Here is a 16532-nt window from a genome sequence, read left to right as displayed (position 1 = left end):
TTCGCGTTTAATTAGGAAAAAACAAATTTCGTTTCAGAGCATTTTGACTCTGCTTTAGTGATTGTAAATTCTTACTGAATACATTTCATACTCTTACTGTTATTTATACTAATTGCTAAGAAGATAATTTTCCTACATTAATTTGTTTATTGTATCTTATCTGCTGCTTATCCGCTGTTGAGGATATTTTCGAACCCATAGTTTGTTTCTTTTGTGCATTAGGTGATGTTCAGAATCCCCATTTTGTTACGAGTATACAAAGCTCACTTACACACGCGATTAAGCATACAAATGAAAATGTGCGAGTAATATTGTGTACAATTTACTCTAATTTTGATATATGTGCAATGGCGTAGCTAGGGGGGGCGAAGGGGGCCGTCGCCCCGGGCGCAACGTCTTGGGGGCGGCAAAACGATCTTCGCTGTTTTTTAATATTCAGAAAAATACTTCCACATTTTTGTAAAAAAATTATTATAAAATATAAAGAGTTGTACACTCACAATGTAATAATCTGAATAACAATGAAAAATATTAATTTTTACTCGAATACTCTTCAGCCTTTGAATTTGTCTTATATCTTTTGGCTTATATATTTCTTAAAAATAGTGGTAGAACTTAAAGATGCACTTTTCTAGCTTTGATCGCTGCAATATCACATATCATATCATTGTTTTAAAGTTGAAGCAGTTTCACATTCTATTGAGAGAATCGCAAGATTGGACAGTCTACTCTGACTCATGGTCGACCTCAAGTAAGATTTGATCAATTTGAGTTTGCTAAAAGATCTTTCACCAGATGCAACTGATACAGGTATAGTGAGTAGTATTCTTAAAGCTGTCGCTAACGTCTTGTAGGCTTCCAGTCCCATTGAAGAAATGTATAATAAAACTTTTTCTGGCGAAAATCCAATTTGTTCTTCGTTTTTCATCGCTCTCTTTAATAAAAGTAGGACGTAGATGTCTTGTAAATTTACTACCAATTTCCTCAAAAACCGTATTGTGAGAATTTAGGAACTTCAGAATTTGCGTGGCTTCTAGTTCCTAAATTTTATATACTTAATATCGAAGATATTTTGTAAAAATTCACTTTTGTTCAAACCACCTCATGAAACTTGTAGGTAGGTAGATAAAGGGGGGCGGCAGAACATCCTTGGCCCCGGGCACCCGAAGTTGTAGCTACGCCACTGTATATGTATGTATTCAGAATACAATGAAATTTTAAAAATATCTCAATATATACATATAATCGGAACGGCGATGTTTAACTAATCGCCAAATAAATAATTGCCACGTTGTTGTTGAATCGAGTCGAGATCTGGCGAATTTTATACAGCGAACAAAAGCTGCTCGCAGGAACCGGGTTGAGATGAAGTCTAGCAGACCCAGTGCAGTATAGAGCAGCATGTATAAAATACGAATGTGTTCGCTATCTTGACGTCCATCCTTTTTGTTGAGTGGGTTGGGTTGTGTTCGACTGTAGTGTCGTCGACTATGGTGTTTTCCACTTGTTCCCAGATGTGATGAATTGGAAATCATGTGATGTTAACAGTGCTTTATATTAGGGTGCGCCCTTTTGGTGTCTGGTAGAGTTGTAAAGTAAACTTAATTCCTTTAAACATTCTGGGCCCCCTAGGCGAATATGTTGCCTGGTATTACTGCTGGTGGAGTAGCCGAGGCGTAGAATACATTCTGATAGTTGAAGTTTTTGATGATTCGTTTATATTATACTCATATTTATCCATGTTTTTAGAAAACATCTTTTGGTTTAAAACATACCAGATATATTTGGGATGCATTTTAATATGCGTGTAGGTGTTCGGAGGATGGAGTTATGTGTGGAGGATGGAGTCATGTGTAGAAGTTCACGCAAGTGAGGAAAGTTCTCTGATCGCCATTCACTTGGGAGTGGCCAGAAACGATTCTTTTACATATGGCTCAAGCAGCTCACGACTTCCGGTTTTATACCAAGTACCCTCTGGGTAGCCTAAAAACATCTGTTTGAAGGCGAGCTAAAGTGAGAAGGTGAAATATCCCCTACACAGGGTTGTGTGCCGTGTTTGGGACCCGCCACATAAAAAACACCCCCAATGAAAGGATATCAACTGCCTCGGATAAGAGTCCCCCCGTTCATGGCGACAACAGCAAACGAAACTAGGACTATCAATTGAAGGCATGCACCTGGAATGTCCGGTCCTTAAATTGGGAAGGTGCCGCTGGCCAGCTGGTTGATGTCCCCGTTAGAGTGAAGGCTGACATCACCGCCGTCCGGAATGGGCGAATAGGTCTTGTGGCATTTACTACAGTGGCCATATAAAGGAGAGCAAGCTTGGTGTGGGATTCGTGGTGGGAGATAGACACCGTCGCCGAGTACTGTAATTCTGTGTCACATGCGGGCATCTCGAGATGGATGCCATAAAACGCCATTTTCTGTGTGTCCATTTGTGTCAGCTCTACTCTCGGATGTGGAACAGGTGCAATTGCTTTTATTAGCTTTAATTAATGGGATATAATAGCTTTTGTTTCTTCGTACTGGTCTAAGCAGATTTCGTACATTGCGAAGACTTAAAATTTTCAGGTAGATCTGAGTCTTCAGATTCTACTATTGAATCATTTGAAGACGGGTCCAAAAATTTCTAAGATTTTGGTATTTTATCTCTAATAACGATTCAGAATTATTTTTAATCGGTGAAGATGAAAATCTAGAGCAGTATGTTAATAAACTGTCATTTTCGGAAATAAATTTAGCAACCTGTTTTGAACGTGTAGCGCCTGCAGATGTATTTAGATTTTTATTATTAATCATAGTTTTGGTAGTATGTAGAAATATTTATTAAAATGAAAAAAAAGTTTCCTCAGTGTGAACCGAATACTTTTTTAAGGAAATAAAAGTTTTGTTTTTCGTAAAAACTGGGTTATTTGCTTTATTAATACCGTTTCTCATTTACTTGCAATTTAAATTTAAATTGATTTTTTGTTTTTATTTAAATGTTTTGGTTTTAAACCGCAATATTAATTTTAAGTATTTTCTATGCCCCTAAGTAGATACATATGAATATGTATGGGCACAGCATGTTGTTGGCTTGTATGTACTTGTTTTTGTGCAATTGAGAGCTCATCGAAGAGATCAATGTGCTTTGTTAATAAGTATGCGTATATATGCTGTAATGTCTTTTTATCCAATCCTGCTTGTTTTAGCTGACAAGAACTAAGTGTTATTGCCGAATAGATGCCAATTATGGACAAAATTTCTAGAATTATTGCTAAGCTATAGCTACCGCTCTCACTTTGTCGGGAGCCATAGCATAACAATGTAAAAGTATGTGCTCTGCTCGCATGTGTAGCTGTATTACATGAAAATTTTAATTAGCTCTGCTCTACTACCGCTCCCAATTTTTTGCTACCGCTAGAGCATAGCACAGGACTTCATTTTTGGCTATTTCTACAGCTATAGTTTTTTACCTAACAAAACTCCGAGCAGAGCAGAGCTCATACTTTAACATTGCTATGCTATGGCTCCCGATAAAGTGAGAGCGGTAGCAATAGCAAAATGAAATGCTACGGGAGTAGCGAAGTTTTTCAAACGCTGCATATATGTTTTTTTTCCGAAAGGGGAATCTTCTAAAGATACTGCCAGGGTGAGACTGGTAGCATGCACGATTAATATTCTCCGCTAGAGTACACCTCTTTCGGGACCACGCCCAGACAGTATTAAATAACAATGCTGGACTTGCGAAACAGTATGTCTACATACTAAACCCTTAACTCCGGCTGCTGTAGCTTGTATTCGGACCTACGGGACCGCCGTTAAGCACTACTTCGCAGGACAAGCTGGGTGATAACTGCCTCTTCACGACTTACCTCCAGGAATATTCATGTGGTCCAAAGCTTCTGCGCTGCCTTTCTTTCATTCTGAGTTCCCGGAGCGCTATTTCAGCCCACTCTTTCATTTTAGCCCACACAGGCTGTGATCGCAGAATGTGACTCACTATGTTGTTGGGCGTCATTCTCTCATTTGTTTACTTTCTTATGGTGTCTCTCTCCACTACATACCTCGAGCAGGAGAAAAAGATGTGCTTTGCGTCTTTTTTGCGCAGAAAGACCAATGTGTTTCGTCATCGTGGGCAAATTTGTGCAATTATTCCTTGAAACCGCCATGGCCCGATAAGAACTGCGTTAAGTAGAAATCTGTCTCCCCGTGTTGTCTGTCAATCCAGGCCGGTACATTCTTAATTAGTCTATATGTCCATCTTCCTTTATCTGCCGCATCCCATTGCTTTTGCCACTCCTCGAGACTTGTCTTCCCCTCCTCGCTCGTCGACCGTTAAGCGCCTATTCATGGCTTTTGTTTTACAGTAAACTCTACTTAACTCAGAGGCCATTATATCCCTTGGCATAAGACCAGATATGATAGCACTCGCCTTGTGCGACATCGTTTTAAAGGATCAGGCAACTCTAAGGGCGCTTAACCTGGACACAGCCTTTGCCATATTGACACAAGTTTTTTGACGCAGGGCTGTCCCACAAATCGGAGCTGCGTACATAAGTATTGATTGGCTAACTTTAGTCAGCAGAGCTCTCCTACTTTGACTAGGGCCACTAATGTTTGCCTTGTGGTACTCCACCTGTCACCATGTAAGTTTTTGGACCGGTACCGGTATCGTACAGCAGTAGTCTGTCAGACAAATAGCTGCTTATTGTCCTCAGAAGATACCCCGGGGTGTTTCTTGCCTCTAATGCCCTCAGTATACGTGGCCAAGATGCAGAATTAAAAGCATTTTCACGTCAAGTGTGACAACTGCGCAATATTTTTTAATTCCATGCATTCATCTGGTGCCCCTATGGCCTTGGCCGCAATGCCCGTCACTTTTCCAACTGCGTCTAAAGTGGACCGATGTCTTTTCAATCCAAATTGGTTTTCAGATAACCCAGGAGACTCTTCTTCTAGGTGACATTTTAGGCGTGTGCAAATCAGTATATCCAGTATTTTGGCCATCATGTCGATCATGCAGAGTGGGCGATACGCACTCGACAATCCCGCCGGTGTGTTTGGCTTTTGAAGAAGAAGTAGCCGCTGTTTCTTTCAAGTTTTCGGGAAAACTCCGTCATTTAGACATCATGTGTAGAGTTCGGCGAAAGCCCTCTGGCTATGGTCGATGCCAATTTTCAGTGCCTTGTTCGGGATGCCATCATGTCCTGGCGCCTTTGCGTTGCCAAATCTCTCCGCCACTTCCATTATTTCCTTCTCGTCGACAATTGAAGATTCCATCACTGTTGGTTTCGTTCTACTCGATTGGGACTCTTGCGTTGGGAAAAGCGTTTTCACCACCTGTTCTAGGAAGACAGGTTGGTGCTTGACTTTTACCCCCTCTGATTTTCGCCATCACTGCTTTATATACGTCACCCCACGGAAAGTGAAATTGGAGAAGAATCACTTGAAGAACTTCATAAACCTTCAGTAACTGAGAAAAAAACAACTAAATTATTACCTTCGTATTTATGTATTTCTTCCAGCCGGCTAACGTTTTGGAGAAATGTAGGAAAATGAAGTCCAAGTTAAAGCGTTTGAAAATGAGGACGAAGCTAAAGGAATCAACCACATTTGAGAAGATGATGCTGAAGCATAGACAAAGAAATAGGAGGTTAAAGCAAGCACCTCCGTAAATGACGAAAGTACAATCATTGTGGAAGCAGCTACATTTTTTGGATAATGATTTTAAACGAGCGATTGCATCAAAAACGGAGAGAGAAGACTTCAAGTGGCGTTTTATTCCTCGGGAGGGTCCTCACTTAGGAGGAATTAGGGAGGTTGGTTATGTTGTCACAGATATAACACTCGATCCTGACCCTCCTGTTGAAGGGCCAAAAAATTACATGGAAATTAAAGACGATGGCGTTATAGGTATGATAGCAAAAGATGAAACACTGAAGCCAAAAGCCAAGAAGAAGAAACGGATGAGAAGACCAAGGCAGTGAAGACGACAATATTAAGATGCCAATAAAAAGCGTAACATCAAAGGCACAACATCATCCGATGTGAAAGAGGGAAAGTCGACAGCATACCTTTGTAACGAATTTGAAGAAATAGTTGCGAGCAAACTATCACTGATACAACAAGGAATTCGCATCGACACCATGAACGTCACTTAGTTGACGAACATCACAAACGCGCAAGCTGCGGTCCCCTTTCCAGCAGTCACTTTTGCCGCCCGAGGGAATGTTCAAAATTGAACATGTTCATTGCAACTAAAAAGCGGAATGCAGCAATATATTTAGACACATTTATATATTTACAAATATTAAATTAGATAAGAAATATGTAACCGAACATTTTATACTCTCGCATGATAAAGTGATAATCGAGATTTCATTAACCGTCCTTTACATATCTTTTAAATACCGTATTTGTGTAAAGTTTTATTCCACTATCATCATTGGTTCCTAATGTATATATTATACAGAGAAGGCATCAGATACAATTCAAAATAGCGTTATATTGGAAGAAGGCGTGGTTGTGAACCGATTTCACCCATATTTCGTACATGTCATCAGGGTGTTAAGAAAATATTATATACCGAATTTCATTGAAATCGGTAAAGCACTTTCCAAAAAAATTACGTCCAAATATGCCCCTCCCTAATGCGATCCTTTGTGCCAAATTTCTTTATTTATGGCTTAGTTATGACACTTTATAGGTTTTCGGTTTTCGCCATTTTGGGCGTGGCAGTGGGCCGATTTTTCCCATCTTCGAACTTAACCTTCTTATGGAGCCAAGAAATACATCTACCAAGTTTCATCATGATATCTCAATTCTTACTCAAGTTACAGCTTGCACGGACGGACGGACAGACAGACATCCGGATTTCAACTCTACTCGTCACACTAATCACTTTGGTATACTTAACCCTATATCTGACTCTTTTAGTTTTAGGACTTACAAACAACCGTTATGTGAACAAAACTATAATACTCTCCTTAGCAACTTTGTTGCGAGAGTATAGAAACAATCCCATGTGGTGTGCAGTACATACCAACATACACATATATTTAATTAGATACGTAAGATTTCCGAAATAATATATAAGGCTTAAAAATACAAAATAAAAATCAAAATGAAATAATTTTCCCTCGACGCAAGTCTTTCATTGCCCCCCACCAGAAGGAAGAGGAAATTCAAGTTTCGCACAAACCAACACAGTTGCCAAAAAAGCGAAAAGATGTTTTAGTTGAGCCAAATCCTAATCTTACCAAAATAGGAAAAGACTTTGTAAATTGTCGAAAGCAGCCAATAATTATAACTCGCGAAACTGCTAAAATGCAGAACCAAGCGTGAATAAATTGCATGCTCAATTTAGTGGAAAACATCCAGCACTTAATTTTTAGTTTTTATTAAACCATTAACTATGCCAAAGAAAACACATCATTTGATGTTTAAATAGTAAACACTTTAAAGTTAACTTTATTGAATTTTCATGAAATTAAAAGAAATGATTGCACAAAGTAATGACGACCATATCACAGAGGACCGCTGAGAACTTAATTGTATTTCCGAAGCGCACAGGATCGGTTTCGATAGAAGTTGAGTAACGTAGGTGTCGACGCGGCGCAGTGTGTATGTTAACATGCGAAAGTGTAGAACGAATTGTATGAGCTTCCCCATTGTCCATTCCTTTTGTTGGTTGGGTTGGTGTATAGGTGTGGTGAGTTATATTGGTGTTGTGTTGCAGTAGCATCCTGTGGTGAATTGCGCTGTTTTATTAGGATGCGCCAGTTTTACCGGGTAGAGGTGGTGAATGCTTAACTCATTTAAACAAAGCGGAAGATGATTCGAATGATTATGCAACTACAAACAAAAGGAAAGGACCTCATCGTGGGATTAGTGATAGACGAATTAGATGCACACCAAAGACTGCAGTAATACTGCGCATAATTATCGAGATACGGAAGCATCGATATTGCAAACACAAAAGAAGGACAAAATTTAAGTAGTTAATAATTTTTTTAAATAATCATTTCCTTCCCTCGGCAATATGTACAAATATCATTTAACATGCTTATTTATCAGCAAAGTCGACATTTTACTAAATATAGATATCTATTTACAGATATATTAATAAAGATATGTGCATACATACATATATACCTAAACAGACATAACGAGTGAAATAACAGTGGAAATCCGGGATCTGGATGAAATAACCGGAGAGGAAGACATTGCCAATGCTATTCGCACGCAAATAGAAAAGCTAGGGGATTTTTATAAAGGCTCAATCATTAGGGCGTAATACGCAACAGCTGTGCAAAGCCTCCCCGCCTTACAGGCTAGGATACTTATTGAAGCCAAAAAAATTAAAATAGGATGGGTTGTGTGTAGAATTAGGGAGAAGCCGAACCTAATAAAATTCTTCCTCTTCTTCTTTATTGGCGTAGACACCATCTACGCGATTATAGCCGAGTTAACAACAGCGCACTAGTCGTTTCTTCTTTTCGCTACGTGGCGCCAATTGAATATTCCAAGCGAAGCCAGGTCCTTCTCCACTTGGTCCTTCCAACGGAGTGGCTTCCTCTTCCTTTGCTTCCTCCGGCGGGTACTGCGTCGAATACTTTCAGAGCTGGAGTGTTTTCGTCCATCTGGACAACATGACCTAGCCAGCGTAGCCGCTGTCTTTTAATTCGCTGAACTATGTCAATGTCGTCGTATATCTCGTACAGCTCATCGTTCCATCCAATGTTGTATTCGCCATGGCCAACGCCCAAAGGACCATAAATCTTTCGCAGAACATTTCTCTCGAAAACTCGCAACGTCGACTCATCAGTTGTGTCCTCAGGCTTCTGCACCATATAGCAGGACGGGAATTATGAGTGACTTATAGAGTTTGGTTTTTGTTCATCGAGAGAGGACTTTGCTTCTCAATTGCCTACTCAATCCAAAGTAGCGCCTGTTGGCAAGAGTTATCCTGCGTTGGATTTCTAGGCTGACATTGTTGGTGGTGTTTACGCTGGTTCCAAGATAGACGAAATTATCTACGACTTCAAAGTTATGACGTGAGAGCCAAGTCGCGAGTGCGACGACTGTTTGTTTGATGACAGGAGATATTTCGTCTTGCCCTCGTTTACTGCCAGACCCAAAAATGCTTCCGTCGTTCGGAATATAGCCATCTGGCGAGAACCTGCAAAAACTCAGACGATAGGAGATAGTGCTGCCTGAAATGTGGGGAAAAAGGTCACTTCGCTAAGACATGCAACAAGGAGGTGTCCTGCTGTGCATAGAAAAAACAAGGAAAGGAAAACTCCGACCATCAGATAGGTTGCAAGAAATGTCCTCTCAACCAAGAAGCGTGCAAGAGAGCCAACGTGGGAGAGTCTTACAGCTCAACCTCAATCACTGCGAAGCTCAAGACCTGCTTACGCATACAGTGTTTGAGCAGAAAATCGACGTGGCAATAGTCTGCGAGGAATACAAAAACATTAGTGCAGCAACGTGGACATCTGACCTAACAGGCAAAGCGGCCATTTGTGCCTGTGGAGAAAACGTGTTCCAAAAAGGATGAGCCTACCACACGGGGCAAAAATCTGCGGAATAAACTTTTATAGCTGTTACATTCCGCCGAGTATCGCGCAAGGTGAATATGAAAGAACCATCGATAATCTGGCACAAGGAACGTGGTAGCAGGTGACTTCAATGCACGTTCAGTGGAGTGGGGTAGCATGTACACAAATAAACGAGGAGAAACTCTTCTGAAGGCTTTTTCGTTACTGAACACCGTCTTGCTGAATATCGGTAACAGAAACACTTTCGAAAAAAACGGCCGCGGTTCTCTAATCGATATTACGTTTGATAGTAGCTCTCTAGTGCGATCGTGTACATGGCAAGTGAGCGACATGTATACACACAGTGACCACTTGGCTATTCTGCTTGAAATTGACAGAGAGGAAAAAATGCCTAAGTCCCTCAAAAAGGTCCAAACCAGGGGCTGGAAATCTGAAACTCTTGATGAGGATATATACAAATTAATGGTAGATGACAATCCGAACTACGCTATAGACATAGAACAGAAGGCCGAATGCCTAGTTAAACATGTCAGTAATGCTTGCGATGCCGCCATGTGAGGGAAAAACAAGGCACAACAAGAAGCCCGCATACTGGTGGAATGAGACTATTGAAGCTCTAAGAAGCGAGACGCCAGTATCAAAGGGGACGACAAACGGCAGATTTCACAATGCTAAACGAGCACTTTAAGCGAAAGCGAAATGAACTCAAGAAAGCAATAAAGAAGAGCAAAGCCTGTTGTTTTAAAGAGCTCTACAACAAGGTCGAAGAAAACCCGTGGGGATATGCCTACAAAATCTTCATGTCAAAGATTAAAGACCATAAAGGACAAGCGCCTACATGCCCTAGATTATTAAAGACGGTTGTCCAAACTCTTTGCCCAACGTAATTGCTACAAAAGCAGCAAAAAAAAAGAACCAGGAGCTACAAATGCACCGCAGCAAATGAAGCAGCAAAGTGATTCGCAAATACTAAAGCATCAGGCCTAAATGGCATCCCGAATAAGGCCCTAAAACGGGCTATTAAATATAAACCCACCCCGCATACGGAAGTTTATACGCAATGCTTACGAGAGGGAGTATTCCCTAAGATTTGGAAAAAACAGCAGCTAGTGCTTATAAAAAAGCCAAATAAACCAGCAGGAGAGCCAGCCTCCTACCGACCATTATGTATGTTGAACACAATGGGGAAAATACTTTAGCGTATAATCTGTGTGCGGCTAGAGAAACATCTAGAAAGAGAGCCACTGGGCTTAGCCAAAAAGCAATATGGGTTTCAAAGGCACAGGCTAGATGCCATAAAGAAATTAACAGAGGTCGCAAGCTAGGCAATTGAAGAAACCAGGTGGTTAAATGGCTCCAAAGAATATTGCGCGGTAGTGACGTTCGACGTAAAAAATGCCTTCAACTCGGCCTATTGGCCGCATACCATAGAAGCCCTGAAACAAAAGAAGACACCACTATACCTGCTGAGGATCATATCCAGCTACCACTCCGACAGATTACTGATATATGACACAGAAGAAAGTCCTAAAAACTACATTATAACAGGCGGTGCACCACAAGGCTCAGTACTAGGGCCCCTACTGTGGAATGTTTTATATGACGGTGTGCTACGTCTCCCATTGCCCAACGAAATACAAATAATCGGGTACGCTTATGATATAGCAATAACAGTAGTGGCAAATGAAAAAAAGCCAGATAGAGTACCTATGCAACCACAAGGCGATAAAAATAAAAGAATGGCTCACAAAAGCAAAGCTCCACTTAACAGGCCAAAAAAACCGAAGCGGTGCTAATAACGAGTAGGAAAAAGCTAAAGGCGACTACGCTCAACATTGTTGGGTACAAGATCCCAATGCAACAATCGTTGAAAAACCTGGGTGTAATTATTGACGCGAGACTAAATTATCGGACCCACATCGCGAAAGCCTGTGAAAAAGCAGCAAAGGTGACGGCTGCATTAACTAGAATCATGGTCAACATAGATGGACCTAGTCAGTTAGCCAGTCAGTACTAATGTACGCCGCACCTACATTAGGACCAACATGGCTGCACAAAACATATGCGAACACGGCGAAAGAAGTAGTTCGGCTAAGCGCAATCAGGGTAGCTTGCGCTTTTTGTACTGTGCCACACGAAGCGGCTGGAATTATTTCAGGAATCATGCCGCCAGATATTATGGCGATGGAGCTAAAAAGTATCTATGACAAAGCGAAATACACGGGCAGACGATTTAATAAATAAGAGAAAAAGCAAGAAAGTCAAACCACCCTGAATGAGTGACAGAAACAATAGGACGAAACAACAATTGGTATATGGACACACACGTTGATCGGAGACGTGCAAGTGTGGGTAGAGATAAATCACGGTGAAACTGACTATTACTTGACGCAATTCCTGACTGGGCACGACTGCTTCAGAGAATATTTATACAAATACGGACATGACGATGGGTTTGACTGCTCTTTTTGTGGAAACAAGAATGAGAACGCGTGGCACATTTTCTTTCTGTGCCCCCGTTATAAAGATCAAAGAGAGGAGCTAGAGAAACTGCTCTCAGAGCGGCTAACCCCTGAAAATATTGTAACACACATGCTACGTACCACGTAAAAAACGCCCCTAATGTAAACAAATCAACAGCCTTGAGAAAGTATCCCCGCTTTTGGTGACGACCACAGCAAACGTAATAAAGACTATGATTTAAGGGCATGCATTTGGAATGTCTGGTTCCTTAATTGGGAAGGTGCCGCTGACCAGCTGGTTGGTGTCCTCGTAAAAATAATCGTGGATAAAGACTGAGACGGGTAAGTCCTTGAGGCATTTACTACAGTGGCCATATAAAGGAGCGCAAATTTGGTGCTTTATGGTGGGAATTGTGGTGGGAGAGAGTCTCTGTCCATGAGTACTGTTATTCTCGCTGACGGATGAACGTCTAGCCACAATCCGAATCAAAGCGAAGTTCTTCAACATATCGCTCATTTGCGCATACGCTCCGGCGGAAGAGAAGGACAATGTGACCAAAGATGACAAAATCATGCTGGGCGACTTTAACGCCAGGGTGGACAAAGAAGGTATCTTTGGCACAACAGTCAGTAAATTCAGCCGCCACGAGGAAAGATCTGCTAATGGGTTGAGGCTGATCGACTTCGCCGGGGCCCGAAATATTGTTACATATGCTACTAGATTCCAGCAATGAAAAATTCATGAAGCTACTTGGTTGTTTTCGGATCGAAAAGCCACCAACCAGATTGATCATGTTGTAATTGATGGAAGACACGTCTACAGTGCTTTAGACATGCGTACGTTTCGAGGTCCTAACATCGGCAGCCGAATGGTTTTCTACTCGACTTTCACTCATGCTCTTTGATAGCACTCATCAGAATTTCGAAGGTCATAAATAAACTTCAATATAAAACAAAAAAATCCATTAAAAATGTTTATTGTTTGCTTCGAATCAACAGAGAACATCAAGAAAGTCTACGAAATTAAACATATTTTAAGTTCTGTCGTCAAACTCGAGCCCATCAAGCCATCGAATCTTGTACCGCAGTGTAAGTCCTGTCAAGCATTCGGTCACACCAGAAATTATTGTTGTAAACCACCAAGGTGTGTGAAGTGCGCCGGAAATCATTCAACTCTAAACTGTACAAAACCTGCCGATCTGCCGCCAAAATGCTGTAACTGCAATCAAAGTCACCCTGCGAACTATAGGGGATGTGAAGTGTCAAAACAACTTAAAAAAATTAGAAACGCGATCGAAAAAATAAAGGACCATAACCAACAACCAAAACGCTTAAGTGCAACCGCTTCTACTGCTCCTCAGAAGGAAGTTACTAATGTAAGTCAGCAATTTGGAAAACCCTCATTTGCCAGCATAATCAGGAACAACAACTTATGTCTGCAAACCAAACAAATTCTAATGCTGTTATTGATATAACCACTAATTTATCGATAATTCTCAACAAGCTGAATAAGCTAGAAGAGCAAAATAAACTTACCCACGAACGACTTACTCAACTAGAGTGACAGCAAAACAAAGTATGGCGCAAACATGAAACCGGTAAGAATTATGACATGGAATGCAAATGGCTTACTCAAACGTTGTAAAGATTAGAGACATTACTCCATGTTGAAAATATTGATATTTGTCTTATATCAGAAACCCATTTTACAAATGAGACTTTCGTTAAATTCAAAAACTACAAGACGTATTGCTCTAACCACCCAAATAATAATGCGAGAGGGGGGAGTGCCATAATTATCAGAGATAATATTCCCCACTACGAAGAAATTAATATAAGTATCCCGGAATTCCAAGCCACGACCATATCGGTTGAAACTAGTTTCGGAAAAATAAGTATTACCGTAATATATAGCCCACCTAGACACAATATTAAAATGGACTTGTACACAGAACTTATACTAAAACACCATGGGAAATTCATTATGGGTGGTGACTTTATCGACTTTTTCATCACTCGACAAATATCCAAGACGTTCATTACCATGGAAAATGGATTGCACATAAATTCGGACCACTCGCCAGTATATCTAATCCTAAATGGCCATCTGAAAGAAATCGACATACCGCCTTATCTTTCTAATAGACATCTTTCTAATAGACATTCAAAGATATTGATGTTAAAGTAAATATAACAACTCAAGATATTTTAGAAGATGAAGTTCATATATTTACGAAAACTATTAAAGAATCGGCTTAGAAAAGTACTCCTGTTCCTAAACAAAAAAACTTTTATACTAAATTTCTAACAGACATTTTAGATCTTATTAAGAAAAAGAGAAAATTACGTAAAAAATGGCAAATTACGAGTGTTCCTCAATACAAAACAGATTTGAACAATTTAACCAAGGTTCTCAGTACTTAAATAAAGTTATTCACGAATCAAAATATTTTAAATTATATTGAGAAATTAACGCCAAACAAACATTCCGATTATTCCCTTTAGAAAGCAGTAAAAAATGCAAGGAAACCTATATTGTCAAATACACCCCTCAGAAAGCAAAACGGATCCTGGGCCAAAAGCGACGAAGAAAAAGCGGAAGGTTTTTCAGAGAAACTAACTAAAACGTTTAGTCCCTTTGTGTTCAATGGAACTTTGCCGCAGCTGGAAGGATCGAAATACGTAAGAGAAGTCCAACCAGCATCAATTAAAGAAGTGGAAAATATCATTAAAACTGGATTTAAGCCAAAAAAAGTTCCCGGCTTCGACTTGTTGACTGCTGATGTAATAAAAAATCTAACGCGAAAAGCATTAGAAAAACTTACATCGATAATAAACGCCTTCTTAGATCTCAGATGTGTCCCATTGTTAGGGAAGGTATCTGAAATGATTATGGTACAAAAACCCGGAAAAAGCGCCCAGGAGGCCTCGTCGTATCGTCCAATCTCACTGTTGCCTGTTTTGTCCCACATACTTAAAGTTGTAATTAAAAGTAGACTTCAAAACATAATTAACGAAAAGAGTCTTATAGCCCTGACTAAAGATGGGACAAGGGTAAATACCCAAAAGGTAAATTGAGTATTTAAATGTAAATACCAAGGAATTTACCCAAGCGCTTGGGTATTTACCCAAAATGTGGGTATAAATCAGAACAAAGAAAAATTTATTAAAGGAATTCAATTTTTTATTATGAATTATTATTATATTTTTTAATAACAAATTAAATATTTTTCAAATTTAATCGTTATCGCTGTCGCTGTCCGTATCCGATAAAAATTCATATCGAGTAGAGTGCGTGATCCCGGCTGAAGTTGAAGGTATATCGTCTTGTGTACATTCTAGTGAAGAATTCATGGAATTTTCAAATTGAGTGGAGTGCGTGCTTTCTGCTGAAGGTGGTAAGCTCTTTTTAAAAAGCAAGTTCCAGTTGCACAATATATATGTTATTTTGCCTGCTCTTTGTGTTGTTAAACGGTTCCTTTTTTTGGAATGAATGAAGCTGTGGGTGCTAAAGGAACGTTCAGTAGCAGCTGAAGTACAGGGAATTCGAACAACTAATTTGCTTAATTGCGTGCTTCCACAAATTCCTTTCCACCAAGTTACTGGAGAAATTTCATCCAAACAGCTCCAGACAAAAGTTTTTGCCCACAAATCATTCCTGGCCTTGTATTGCTGCTATCGCTTCTATGAAAATGTTTCCAAATAGTTTCATTTTTCGGTCTTCCCATCATTTAATATATAATTATTAACACGCGCATTTTATTTCACTTACTAATCGCTGGGAACAAATATTTAAGATGAACCAAATTCTTTTTATCTGGAGTCATGTGTAGAAGTTCACGCAAGTGAGGAAAGTTCTCTGATCGCCATTCACTTGGGAGTGGCCAGAAACGATTCTTTTACATATGACTCAAGCAGCTCACTACTTCCGGTCTTTGACCAAGTATCCTCTGGGTAGCCTAAGAACATCCGTTCGAAGGTGAGCTAATGTGAGAAGGCGAAACATTCCCTACATAAGGTTGGTCGCTGGGCTTGGGACCCGCCACGTAAAAAACAACACCAATGAAAAAGAAAACACAGCCTCGGATGAGAGACCCCCCTTTTGATGACGACCATGGCAAACGGAATAAGGACTACGATTTGAGGGCATGCACCTGGAATGTCCGGACCCTTAATTGGAAAGGTGCCGCATCTCAGCTGGTTGATGTCCTCGTAAAAATAAAGGCTGACATCACCGCCGTCCAAGAAATGCGATGGACGGGACAAGGACAGAGACGACTAGGTCCTTGTGACATTTAGTACAGTGGCCATATAAAGGAGCGCAAGTTTGGTGTAGGATTCGTGGTGGGAGAAAGACTCCGTCGCCGAGTACTATCATTCACTTCGGTGAATGAACGTCTAGCCACAATCCGCATCAAAGCGAGGTTCTTCAACATATCGCTGATTTGCGCTCACGCCCCGACGGATGAGGAGAACGATGTGACCAAAGATGCCTTTTATGAGCGCTTGGAGCGCGCTTATG

The sequence above is a fragment of the Bactrocera tryoni genome, unplaced genomic scaffold (genome assembly GCF_016617805.1).
Source record: "Bactrocera tryoni isolate S06 unplaced genomic scaffold, CSIRO_BtryS06_freeze2 scaffold_11, whole genome shotgun sequence".
NCBI classification, from domain to species: Eukaryota; Metazoa; Arthropoda; class Insecta; order Diptera; family Tephritidae; genus Bactrocera; species Bactrocera tryoni.
This window is presented reverse-complemented; position numbering follows the sequence as displayed.